Below are 15,074 nucleotides of genomic sequence, written 5' to 3'. Positions count from 1 at the left end.
TTTATTCATTTAACTTGTTCTGTAAAGATCCCTAAGTTATGTTATTATCCCTATTCCAGACTAATAACATCTAATCCCTAGATTGAATAACCGAGACTTTTCTCTAATTAACACTCTAGGGTTGCATTAACTCGATCTATGGATCCCCTTATTAGGTTTCACCCTAATCCGGAAAAATCTTGTCACCCTATGTCTAGGCGCACAATCAACTCCGCTTAATTATGACAAATGTACTCTTAGATAGGGTCTATTCCTCCTCTGAATAAGAGCTTATCTTGAATCAGTATCCTGGGATATCAAAACAATATTTAAGAACACATAATTCAGAACAAGTTAAATATTTATCATACGATTCAAAAAATAATAACAAGATTCGTCTTAGGTTTCATTCCCTTTAGGTATTTAGGGGATTTAGTTCATAACTAAATAAGAAAACATCTCAGAATAATAAAGAATACAAAACATAAAGAAAACCCAAAACTCCTGAAGGGGAATTGAGGAGAGATCTTTAGTGTTGATGTTGAATTCGGCTTCTGAGATGAACTAATCGGCTTTCTTGGAGTAATTCCTTACCCCCTACTCCGTCCTGCCTTTTTTTTCCTCCTCTAGGGTGTATTTATAGGCTTTAGAATACCTAAAAGCCTTCAAAATTAGCCTTTTCTGAGTTGGACTCAACTTGGGCTTGGCAGGGACACGCCCGTGTGCGATTACTTTAGGCCGTGCTCGAGCCTACCACATCGACACGGCCGTGTGGTCTGCCCGTGTGAGGAGGTCCAGGCCGTGTTGATTTCGTATTTTGGACCATTTTCTCCGTTTTTGGCCCATTTCTCGTTCCTTTCACTCTCCTACGCTCTATTAAGTGTAAAACATGAAATTAAAGCATTAGGAGCATCGAATTCACCAATTCTAATGGAAAATCATCCATAAAATGCGTTAAACATGGGGTAACAGTTTATCATTGGGTATTCAGATTTAGGTAAAAATGCTGGGCATCTATCTGCTGCCTGGCAATTATACAAAGCTCAGGAGGAGCTTATAAAGGTTGCTAAGTAATTTGAAATGAAGCTAAAAAAGTTCCATGGTCGTGGTGGGACTATTAGAAGAGGAGGTCGTCCAACTCATCTTGATATATTATCTCAACCACCAGAAACTATTCATGGATCACTTCGTGTTACAGTTCAAGGTGAAGTTATTGAGCAATCGTTTGGGGAGGAACACTTGTGCTTTAGAACACTCCAGATTTTATAGCTGCCACACTTGAGCATGGTATGCGTCCGCTAGTTTCACCAAAGCCTGAATGGCGTGCACTAATGGATGAAATGGCCATTGTTGCTACTGAGGAGTTCCGTTATTGCTGGTGGTGATGCATTTACACTTAAAAAGACTGATGTAGCAAAAACTTTGTTATTGCTGAAGGATTTGGATACATATGGTTGGTGATGAAACGCATTCATTTTTCAGGATTCTCGTGCTGAAAGCATTTAATATTAATTGTGGTTTGGAAACTAATTTATAATTATTTAATCCTAGTTTAATTTTTTTATAACACAATTAGAAATAATTTATTTGATTTTGATTGTTTTTAATTTATTATATATTTAATTTTAATAAATAAACCATTGCAATATAGTAAAAAAAATTAAAATATAAATTTATTAATATATGTAAAAACAGCTTTTTTCAGAAAGTATTTTCAAGAAATCTACCAAACAACAGAAAATATTTTACACAGATTCATCCAAACACCAGAAAAGTAAATCATTTTCCAGAAATCATTTTCTAGAAAACATTTTACTGACAAACAAACAGAGCCTTAAGGTTACAATTTCATGTATTATATATACTTTCACATACAAATTATTCATGGCGGAATGAATATAAATATACATTAACGAACAATCATTGAATTTCCAAGCGATAATATCTTTATCATACCAGGTACATATACACTTATATGCATATACTCATAAGTCAGAGTATAACAATCACATACATATTTATATCAAATGGCCGAATATACCACCAAATGCACATATATTTACATTAATAACTTGTATTATTTGAATCACATATTAAATGGCCAACTTACCTTATTTTCAAGTAGGTAATTAATTAACTCATATCCGATCGTTTTAGCTCGTTTTACACCTTCGTTCAAAACATATAATTGCCCAGTGAATCATTCGGAATTGAATAGGATACTCAGATAATCACATATACCATACAATGCCAACGTCCAAGACGTGGTCTTACATGCTATCTCATATCGATACCACTATCCCAGACAGGGTCTTACACGAATCAAATATGATGCCGATGTCCCAGACATGGTCTTACTCGTAACCACATATCGATGCCAACATCCCAGACATGGTCTTACTCGATAACACATATAGGAAATCCTATGTCATGGACATATGTGTCCTAGCTATTCCTAAGGTTCATACGGGACTTTCGAATGTCGTAACTCAGTCGAAACAAATTCATAAACATAGTTGCCAAGCTTGTACACATTCGGCTAACTCATATATATATTCACATATTCCATTTCAGCATATATAGCTCACATTTAATTAAAATTAACAACGTCTATTTGCTTATAAACTTACCCCGGACGATGAAAAACGGAACGGGACGACCAGTCGACAACTCTAGTTTTCCCTCGATCCAAATCTGATTTCTTTGGTTCTTGATCTAAACATATTCAAATTAAACTCATTCAAACATATTTTATCTCAATCTAGTCCAAAAACACATAAATGGGAAAATTACCATTTTACCCCTGATATTTTACACTTTTTACAATTTAGTCCAAATTGCACAAAACATACAAAATTTGCACACATCATGCGTAGGCTGAATGTTCCTGGTGTTCATACAAGTCCATACATTTCATTTATTTCACATTTTAGTCTCTCGATTTATTATTTTTGCAATTTAGTCCTAATTACTCAAAGTCACTAAAAATTCCAATACAAAATATATCAATCCAAAACATTTCTTTCATATTTCACCAACTAACATCACAAAACTCAAATATTTATCAATGGTATAACTCAAAATATTCACCAAAATCAGAAATTCGAGCATAGGCTTTCTAGATAACATAGCAACGATTTCAAAAATGTAAAAATTGTCAAAAACCGAACTAGTTACTACCTTAATCAAACTGAACAATGGCCGAATGCCCTAGCTTTCTTTTCTTTTCTTTATTTATGTTTTTGAATCATGAAAATAAGAATATAAACATTGGCTTTTAATTATATGTTTTGTGATAACATACAACTTATTAATTAATTTACAAATATAACCTTTATAATAAAATTATAAAACCATTATATATAAGGTCACTACCATCCACTCATTTAATCATTGGCCTAATTGCAACATAAGTACTTCATATTATAAAGACAACAACAATTATGCACTTTCGCATTTAACCTTCAAATTTTCATTTTATGCGATTAAGTCCTTTTACTTAATCAGGCACTCAAACGACAAAATTAAAACATAAAAATTTCACATCTATAAATTCACACATAATAAACACAATAAATAATTTTTAAATATTTTTCTGACTTAGATTCGTGGTCTTGAAACCACAATTCTGAATAGGGTCTAAATCGGTCTATTACAGTTTGATAGTGTGGTGATGATCCCTGACGATCCCTAAGCTCTCGGTAGCTTCGATATCTATAGAACAGTTGAAAAACACACAAAATAAGCTTTCAAAAGCTTAGTAAGCCATATACAAATAAACTTGTCATATAACACAATTTTAAGTCAATTTATTCATGTAACTCATAGCAAAATACAACCATCAATCCATATGTCTCATATGACTCATTTGATTATAACTCACTTTTATATAACACATCTCATTCTCATATAATTCATACATATTTCATATGTCCACATATGTTCATATACTTACCTTTCAGTCTCAATCTTGATATACATTTCAAATGTACCTGAATTGGATACACATTCACATAGTCATTCATTTCTGAGAATGCCTGTTGAACCATATAGAATCAAATAGGATACGCGGATAACTCGAAAAGCTCGTACAATGCCAACGTCCCAGACGTGGTTTTACATGTAATCAAATATCGATGCCACTATCCTAGACAGGGTCTTACATGAAATCAAATACGATGCCAATATCCCAAACATGGTCTTAAACGTAAATCTCAAATTGATGCCAGCGTCCCAGACGTGGTCTTACACGAAATCACATATCAGAAATCCTATATCATGACATATGTATCCTAACTATTCCTATGGTTAGTATGGGGCTTACGGATGTCGTCACAATATCGAAACTTTCTCAATTTCACATATTCAACTACTTCAACCATTCATCACAATTTAATATCATATAAACATAAATAAATCAATTCAAACATAGTTATTTGTATTTAGACTTACCTCCTACAGAAATGAACTGAAACAAACAACTATTCAACGACTTTCGACTTTCCCCTATCTAATTTCGTTTTGTTTGGTTCTTGATCTAAACACATTCAAGTTTGACTTATTAAATTTCACATTTATTCAAATCAATCCATATATACATATTTAGGGCATTTTACAAATTAGCCCTCATATTTTCATATTTTAACACTTTAGCCCCAATTCATAAAATCACAAAATACACAAAATTTCCTTATACCCATACTTGGCCGAATATTCATGTAGTTCATATAAGCCCACATTTAACACTCCTAACCCGAATTTGTCACCGAAATAGGGTTACAAGACATTACCGATCATAAAAAAATTCAGAACAACTTTCATTACAAGGTAAACTATCTAATAAAATTTTAAACCAAATTAACATGTTTCGATTATACCGTTTATCTAATTATTCAAATTACTGTTACTACAACACAAATAAATTATCATAGAAATTAAATGCTTAACTTATAACGCAATATAATTCTTTTCACATTCAAATCATTTATGCAACCTTAATATTTAAAGTATACAAATGGTTTACATATGAATTAATCTATCAACTTACAATTTATAGGCACCAACTTTAATTAATAAAGTTATACTTCATTTTGCTTCATATAAATAACATAGATCACAATGTTCACTTCGTTTAACAAATATTACTAAACCTTATATCATAATTATAACACGAGCATACAAGTAACAAATTGTGACATATTTTAATCACTTTTGTCGAACTACAAATGTAGTATATAAATAACTCTAAATAACATATCCAACTTGTCTCTACTTAGCCAGCTCATTACATTAATAACTATGACTTATGCACATATGTATATATACTTATACATTACTGTTGCAACCAAATTTAAACAGCTAATACCCATTCAAATATATACACATATCATAATCATTTCACTTCAATACTAAGCCAAATTTAGTAAGCCATTCTCAAATACAAACATATCAAATAATACCTAAACCAAAATAAAACCCAATCACATCAGAATATAGCCGAATACTCTTAGGTACCAATTCACATACATGTTTATCTATGCATGAACTATAACCAAATCATTCAACCACAAATGTCATATCAAGCTTAAAACATACTTGTGAGTGTACGATGGCCAATTCAATCTAATGATAACCAAAGTCATCAACCATATTCAATTTATGGAATGCATATCACAAATATCATTCATCCTTGACACATGACATTATAAAAATGAACTTAAACCATAGCAGCCCATCATGAATTATACATATCACTTATATTGACCATGAAAGAACACCTTATATACCCCATGTACATATCTTGACTTTTACCATACTAATATATGATATACCTTAGTTCATTTTATAACGATTATATGTCATACAGCCGAGACACATAAACAAACTCCACAACATCAGATACCTTGGATACACTTCCAATATAAGCTCGAACCAAGATCAAATATTTACACAACTATTAACATTATAATCGACCATAGATCACATGAAAATATATAAAGCCGAATCACCAAAATCACAACCAAATACAACTATCATCAAAACAAAACATTAAATCTAAGCATGACAAATTATTAAGCCATTTTCGCATGGCTCACAGTTACATTAACCAAAATCAGACATTTCAAAATTAAAATCCAGCCTATACATGCCATTGATTCGTAAGTTCACTTATAAAGATACCGAAGATAGTCGATAGTGTGATAATCTTCTTTGACAACTCCCGAGCTCATAACTTGAATCCAAAATCTATATAAAAGAGGTAAACATAAACACACACAGTAAACTTGTAACACCCCAAACCCGACCCAGACGTTATGGCCGTGTAACATCACTAATCTGACCCTAGTCGAGAAGTGGTTTTGGGACCACTAAACCGAGCCGCAAAAATAATTAAATGCTAAATTTCATGTCTATTATATGTGAAATTACATGTGTGAAATTTTCGTGTATTGATTTTTGTCATTTAGATGTGAATTCTATTAAAGGGGCTTATATGTGAAACATTGAAAATGTATGAGGTTCATTAAAAGGGCCAAATATTTGCATGATTTAAAAGATGAGATTTGCATGTCAAATGCACCATTTTAATTTTAGTGGCCGACCATGATTGCACTTAATTTATGTGTATATTTATTTTATATTAAGTAAAATGATTATAATAAAAGATAGTGAGTGATAAGAACATAGGGGAGACTTCATTGTTTTTGGGTTCTAGCCGAAACTAAAGAAAGAAAAAGGGGAAAGTGACTTGGGAATGTTCGGTCTTTTGAAGGCCAATTTCTAAGGTAATTTCATTGTAATTTTGTTAAATTTTGATGAATACGAGCTTCACTTCTTTATCTAGCCGACACCCATTTGCTAATTTTGGTCTAAGTGGCGTATTAAGTTCGGTTCATGTGTTTTTGAGCTAAGGATTTGTTTTTTAAGTTAAAAGTTGCTGGATAAGTGTTGGATGGACTTGATAATGTTAAAATTATTGATTGTGTAAAGTTATAAGTTTAGTTTATGATTGGGAGCTTAAATTTAGCTCAAATTTAACTCAATTTCTTACATTAAGCATTTCGGCTATGGTGTGGATTGCATAAAATTTGAAGTATTTGATGTTTGAGAGTTCTAAATAGTTAATTATTAAGTGAGGCTTAGTAATTTTGTGTTAAAGATGAATTTCATTACTAAAAGTGGTATTTGGCTATGTGGCATTGTGTTAAATTTTGGATGTTGTTTTAAGGGCTGAATAAATTATGTAATTAAAGCTTAATGAGTCTAGTTTCTTATAAAAGAAACTGTGTAAGCAAAGGTATTGCTGATAATAAGATATTTAAAGTTGTGTGAGACAGTTTCAGAATGACTCCAAAATCCCCTGTTCTATTTTTAGAAAACAATTATAAATTGCACAAAAATTTTTATAAGACAAACTTTATATGCTTAGACTCCTTAATGAGTCTAGTTTCAAATGAAATAAACAAGAACATATTTTAAATTCTGTACAATGAGGAATTTGATTCTTAGTGAAGAGTGATCGGTATAGTCAAACAGTGATACAGGGGAAACTTTAAGAAAAATCTGGTATTGATTGGCCAAACCAAAAATTCTGAACATTTTATGGATAAAATATGTATGAGTCTATTTTTAGGGAAAATTAACGGCACTTCATTTTGAGTTTTGTAGCTCCAGTTACGAATAATTTAATGACTATTGCTTGGGAAAAACAACTTGTAGTGAATTTGTGATTAAGTAGTAAACATTGATAAAACTGTTTGAGTTGTTTATAAACTATCAATTAAAATTTTAATCAAAGTACCGAATCCGTATTAAAGTGAGGCTATAAGCCGTAAATGACTAGTATACCTAGTCAATTTTGTTATGATGAAATTGATGTACAAGATATATATATGTGGTAAAGCCGAATGGCTAATGTAAAATATGTATGAGATATATATATGTGGTAAAGCCGAATGGCTAATGTGAAATATGTATGAGCCATGCATATGTGGTAAAGCCAAATGGCTAATGTGAAATATGTATGAGATGTGTATATATATTGTGGCCGAATAACAAATTATGAAAGGTGTGTATTAGTAGATATTTGATGAGGCAAATGAATTACAAATATGATAGTCGATGTGAATGTTGTAACATGGGATTAAATGTACATGAAACTTGGAAATATATTCCTGGTAAGACCCGATGACTATGTGTGGAGATTATGTCAGGGTAAGGCCCGATGACTACGTGTGGGGATTATCCGAGCTAAAGGTCTCGCTGATGATTCGAGTAAAGTGTAAGATTATATGACTTCACAATAACAATTGTTAATAAATACGTACAATGCGTTAAGTTGGACAGGTATGTATTCTGAGCTTATATTTAAGCTTGATTTGAATTAAATCACAAGGTTGTTATGTGATGCATATGTGAGTAAAACAATAAGACTGTTTCTATGATTATTGCGCATTTGGTCAATGTGAAAAGTTAGGTGAAAATATGTAATGTACCTATGTTTATAAGAGATCACTATCAAGTGTGAATTTATCTGCTTATTGTGTATAACGTAATTGTCTATATTCGGCCCAAAAGGGCAGTATACCTAGAAAGAGGTTATATGAGAATTCGTAAGATTGACTTTAATTTGGTTGGTCAGGTATGTGATAAATACTTGTACATGTTAGTGTAACACCCCGAACCCGAGACCGACACCGGAGTCGGACACGAGATGTTAACAAACTTTGAAAAATTTTTCCAGACACTGCCCAGTCTGAGTACTAGTCGCTTCAAAAATCATATCTTGAGTTTCACAACTCAAAAATCAATTTTGTGATTTTTCCATGAAACTAGACTCATATCCCCACCTATGGATTTTTTTCTAGAATTTTTGGTTGGGCCAATTAGTACAGTTTATTAGTCAAAGTCTCCCATGTTACAGGGGTCGACTACACTGACCTTTTCCCATTACGACTGGGATATCTCTCTGCACAGAGCTTCAATACTGATGCCGTTTGTTTCTATGGAAACTAGACTCAGAGAGGAATCCATACATATATGGTATGACCCCTAATTATCTCTGGTCAATTTATAGTGAATTTCCAAAGGCGGAACAGTGAATCCAGAAACTGTTCTGGCCCTGTTCCACAAGAACCCAAATATCTCTTTCTGTACTGTTCCTATAATTGTTTCGTTACTTCCATATGAAAGTAGATTCATCAAGGTTCGATTACATAATTTATTCACTATTTAATTCCACTCCTACGAATTCTTGTGATTTTTCCAATCCACACCACTGCTGCTATCAGCTTCTGTTTTCAAAGTGAACCTTACCTAATTTGGGGTTTCATGGACCAACTAGGGCCTTGTCATACATAAGCCCACATATGATCATACTTAGCCATTCTAGTGGCTGATCATTTGCTCAACACTTCCATTCCCACATAGTTACATCATGAAACCATCTATACATTCATAAATACGAATGGTCTAATGCCATACTCCACTTCTACAAGCCATTTTCGCATGGCTGTACACTTATACATTTCATAAAGTACTCGAAAGACAACAACGGGTAGTCCTATACATGCCATAACAAAATTCAACCAAAATAGTACCCAAAAGAGCCTTTGATAGTGTGGGCGACTTCGACTTCAAGATCCCGAGTCCGATAGCTGGAGAACCAAAAATCTATAAAACAGAGGAGCAATGTAACGAGTAAGCAATTTATGCTTAGTAAGTTTGAGCAAGGAATTCCAGCATGCACAAAGAATAGCACACATTTAGCTAAACGGAATATTTCATAATACGCAATTTACCGATATCAAACTTGCTTCACAACATTAACAACCCTTATGTACATACACAATAAACTAACTTGGCCGAAGGCAGGTAGCTCGTTTATCAACTGAGCGAACATTTATTTGTAAGGGCTCGATTAAATTCAACACATACGTAACATATCCCCATATTGGGATGTTTTTCGAGTATTCGCTGGAATTTTACAGCAAGCTCATTCATTACCAAATCACGTACCTTCGGGATTTAACCGGATATAGCTCCTCGTTCAAATGCCTTCCGGACATAGCCCGGTTTTAGTAACTCACACAATGCCTTCGGGACATAACCCGGATTTAACAACTCGCACGAATGCCTTCGGGACTTAACCCGGATTTAATAACTCGCACGAATGCCTTCGGGACTTAACCCGGATTTAACAACTCGCACGAATGCCTTCGGGACTTAACCCGGATTTAGTATCTCGCACAAAGGCCTTCGGATCTTAATCCGGATATATTCACTTAGCACAAAGCCTTCGGGACTTAGCCCGGACTTAACCCGGATTTAATAACTCGCACGAATGCCTTCGGGACTTAACCCGGATTTAACAACTCGCACGAATGCCTTCGGGACTTAACCCGGATTTAGTATCTCGCACAAAGGCCTTCGGATCTTAATCCGGATATATTCACTTAGCACAAAGCCTTCGGGACTTAGCCCGGACAGCATTCACTTAATCATGCACATCTAACAATAATTCATAGCACATTCATATTTCATTTTCGTTTACGAAACTCAAACACAAGGCACATATTGTCCTTGCACATTCGGCTCAATAGCCACACATAGAGCATGATTTAATCACATCGAAATTTAAGCTCTCTTACTCAAGAACTTACCTCGGGTGTTGTCGAACGATTCCGCTAGCTATTCAACCACTTTTTCCTTTCCTTTATCGGTTTTATTTCCCCTTTGCTCTTGAGCTTAATCAAACAAATAAATTGATTTCATCATTTAGGCATCAAAAGATGAACACAAGGCACTTAGCCCATATTTATACATTAGACATTAAAGTCTCATACATGCAAAAATCATGCATCAACACAACATATTAGCTAATTTCTTTCCCCTTGGCCGAATATGCATGTCCATTTTTGGGGTCGATTTCAACACTTAATACACACATATACACACTAGTAAAGCATCCTCCCCCTTTTCATCAATTTAACACATGCATTGCTCATTAACATGCAAAGTTACATTCGGCCTTAGCACACATCTTGCTAGCCGATTCTTCTCCATTTAGCAACCAATGCACATATGTGCTCACACAAAAATGCTAAAAAGGAGGTTCAAGAATCATCAAGCCATCATCACATGCATCATTAACAAGCTTCATATTTTGCATGCAATGGCATTAACACAACCTCCACCTAGGCCGAATCTTAACTCATCCTCATGCCTCATCACCACAACATTAAACATCAACCAAGAATGATTCATCCATGGTCAAGTGCCATTTCCATCACATAGCAAGATTTAGACCATGGGTTAGGTAGAACTCAAGCTAACAACTAAAACATGCATGCCTCTCATGGAACATCATCAAACATACCTTAGCCTAGCTACATGCATGGCCGAATCTCTTCACCTTTCTTCTTCTTTCCTCCTTAAAATTTTTGGCCAAGGATGAACCAAAGGATGAGAAAATTTTTCTTTGTTTTTCTTTCTAGTTTTTGGCAAGCATGAAGATGAGAAAAGGATGAACAAAATTCCCCCCCTTTCTCTTCTTTAGCTCACGGCAATGGGGGGACAAACACTACACACACATTTTTTTTCTTTTGTTTTCCATTTCTTTATTACCCATACTCCTTATTTTATTCTTCCACTAACAAAACATGTTTCATGACATGTTTTACCCATCCTTCCTTGTCATGGCCGGCCACTACTCTTTAGGGGGGGAATTTGACATGCAAGTCCCCCCTTTGTCCACATGCACTAATAGGTCCTCACACATTGACCTATCACATTTTAGAATTTTCTCACATAAGTCCTATTGACTAAATTCACATGAAATCAACCAAATTGAAGCTTGAAATTTTCACACATTCATAATTACATATTCTACACAATAAGTATCACATTCAAACATTTCGGTGACTCGGTTTAGCGGTCCCGAAACCACTTCCCGACTAGGGTCAACTTTGGGCTGTCACAGTTAGACCCATCAGAATTAAATCATGATTGTAAAGTGGAAAGCAAATATGAAAATGCCATATGAATATGTGGGTATACAGTTATGGAGAAATATTATAGGATATTGGGAGATATACATTTTGACTTGACCGATGAGGGTAACTATAGATATGAAATGAAATGTTATATATATGAATCAAATAAGCAAATTGGTTATATTTGAGTTCAAGAGTTTTTTTAAATTTGCTTAAGACTTACTAAGCCTATAAAAGCTTACTCTGTTGTTATGTTTCTCTGTTTTATAGATTGTTGAATTTGGCCTTTTGCTCGGGGATCGTCAGCAACTTGTCACACTATCACTATCCACTACTTGGTACTGCTATGTTTTGGATTATCTTATGGCATGTATAGAATAGACTAGTGGCGGAAGAATATTTTGGTTAATGTATATAAGCCATGTGAAAATGGTATCTTTTGAATGTTTACTTAGAGAAGTTTAAATTTTATCCCTGGCTGTGCTTAGTACTTTTTTAAATGAATGATCTTTATTTTAAGAAAAAGTTCAAAATTTTACTGTTCTGACATGAGTTACAAGTCCGATAATGCCCCTTACCTATTCCGACGACGGTTACGGGATAGGGGTGTTACATTTTATTGGTATCAGAGCTAAGGTTTAGTCGATTCTAGGACTAACGTAGCACGTGTGAGTCTAGCTATACATGCCATAAAGTGATAAAATGATAGTGTGATGATTTGTGACAGTTAAAATGTGTTTTTCGTATAATAATAAATTTTGATCCTGATCGAGCTGTAGCAGATGGTATTGAGAGGATTGGAGCATGCTTATGATGTGTCAAAATTGAGAAAAGAGTGAATTACGAATATGATATGCTATGTGAAATGTACTTGTTGATTTTACTATGTGCCTTTTTTCGAATAATGCAATGAATTTTATGATATGCATATATCATGTGCGAACTAGAAGTATAAGCCCTAAGGTATGTGATAAATTTAGTAAGTTTTGAGTAATTAAGTTTAGTATAAAAGTTAGAATGGCATGTTATAAAGGTATGATATATGAATCATGGCCCATTGATCTTACTTTACTCAAATTTGTTTATGAGGTAGTTGTGTATAAAGCATGTATCCGAATGATCATTAGAAAATAAACTGTGAGAATTAGGTGGATATGTGATCCTTGTATATATAGATCGAATGTCAAATGAAAGTTATACATTATGTGCTTGTATACGAATAAAGCAAATGAAATGCCAATGTGATAAATTAGTGAAATGCATACTTGATGGATAAATATGCATAAAAGTTTAGTATGTTATATCTGGGCTAAGTCCCGAAGAGCATTCGTGCTGGTGTTATATCCGGGCTAAGTCCCGAAGAGCATTCGTGCTGGTGATGTATCCGGGCTAAGCCCCAAAGGCATTCGTGCTTTGACAAAATCCGGACTTGAGGTCCGAAGGCCTTTGTGCTGAAATTATTTATGGGTTAAAGTTCCGCAGGTCTTGTACTGGTGATGTGTATTCGGGCCTTCGTGCCTAGCAGGCTTAATGTCAGTGATTCGAGCAAGTTTAATGTTCTTCACTATATGAATTCAAAGTTAAATGAAAAGATACGTTAAAAGTGTACATATATGATGTTTTATAGACTTGGTTAAGTTACTTTAATGAATAAGAACGAATGAATATGAGGAACTATATGTGCGAGTTCTTCAACCGAGCACTATGTGTGCGAGATCGGTCAGTGGGCACTGTGTGTGCGGATTTTGTTTCATGTAAGACCTCGTCTAGGACGACGGCATTGATCTGTGATAGTGAGTAAGACCGCATTGAGGACACTGGCATCACTTGTGTGAAGCTTTATGCCTATTCGACTGTATACTGGTAATTTTAACTATGATTGAATGAATTAAATGAACTAAATGTTCAGGTACGTGGAAGTTGATATTCTTTTGGAAATAAGTTAAGTTGAATATTTACATATGATAAAGTTGTAAAGGATATTCATTGGGATGTCTGAGAATATGTGTACTTTCGGCCAGGATACAACTTATACATGAATGAAAATGTGGGTTATGATATGTGAGTTGATGTTATGTATTTGTTTTAAGATAAACAAATGATGTTATAGATCAATGTGAAATCCGTAATGAATTACAATTGTTATTGATGAGCTAATGTTTACATAGACATAATTCAATGAGTGAACGATATCTGAACTTATATCTGAACTTATTCATTACTAAGATTTTCGGGGACGAAAATCCCTAAAAGGGGGGAGTGTTGTAACATCCCTAATCTGACCCTAGTCGAAAAGTGGTTTCGGGACCACTAAACCGAGCCGCAAAAATAATTAAATGTTAAATTTCATGTCTATTATATGTGAAATTACATGTGTGAAATTTTGGTGTATTGATTTTTGTCATTTAGATGTGAATTTTATTAAAGGGGCTTATATGTGAAACATTGAAAATGTATGAGGTTAATTAAAAGGGCCAAATATTTGCATGATTTAAAAGATGGGATTTGCATGTCAAATGCACCATTTTAATTTTAGTGGCCGACCATGATTGCACTTAATTTATGTGTATATGTATTTTATATTAAGTAAAATGATTATAATAAAAGATAGTGAGTGATAAGAACATAGGGGAGACTTCATTGTTTTTGGGTTCTAGCCGAAACTAAAGAAAGAAAAAGGGGAAAGTGACTTGGGAATGTTCGGTCTTTTGGAGGCCAATTTCTAAGGTAATTTCATTGTAATTTTGTTAAATTTTGATGAATACGAGCTTCACTTCTTTATCTAGCCGACACCCATTTGCTAATTTTGGTCTAAGTGGCGTATTAAGTTTGATTCATGTGTTTTTGAGCTAGGGATTTGTTTTTTAAGTTAAAAGTTGCTGGATAAGTGTTGGATGGACTTGATAATGTTAAAATTATTGAGTGTGTAAAGTTATAAGTTTAGTTTATGATTGGGAGCTTAAATTTAGCTCAAATTTAACTCAATTTCTTACATTAAGCATTTCAGCTATGATGTGGATTGCATAAAATTTGAAGTATTTGATGTTTGAGAGTTCTAAATAGTTAATTATTAAGTGAGGCTTAGTAATTTTGTGTTAAAGA

The sequence above is a fragment of the Gossypium hirsutum genome, chromosome A04 (genome assembly GCF_007990345.1).
Source record: "Gossypium hirsutum isolate 1008001.06 chromosome A04, Gossypium_hirsutum_v2.1, whole genome shotgun sequence".
Classification (NCBI taxonomy): domain Eukaryota; kingdom Viridiplantae; phylum Streptophyta; class Magnoliopsida; order Malvales; family Malvaceae; genus Gossypium; species Gossypium hirsutum.
This window is presented reverse-complemented; position numbering follows the sequence as displayed.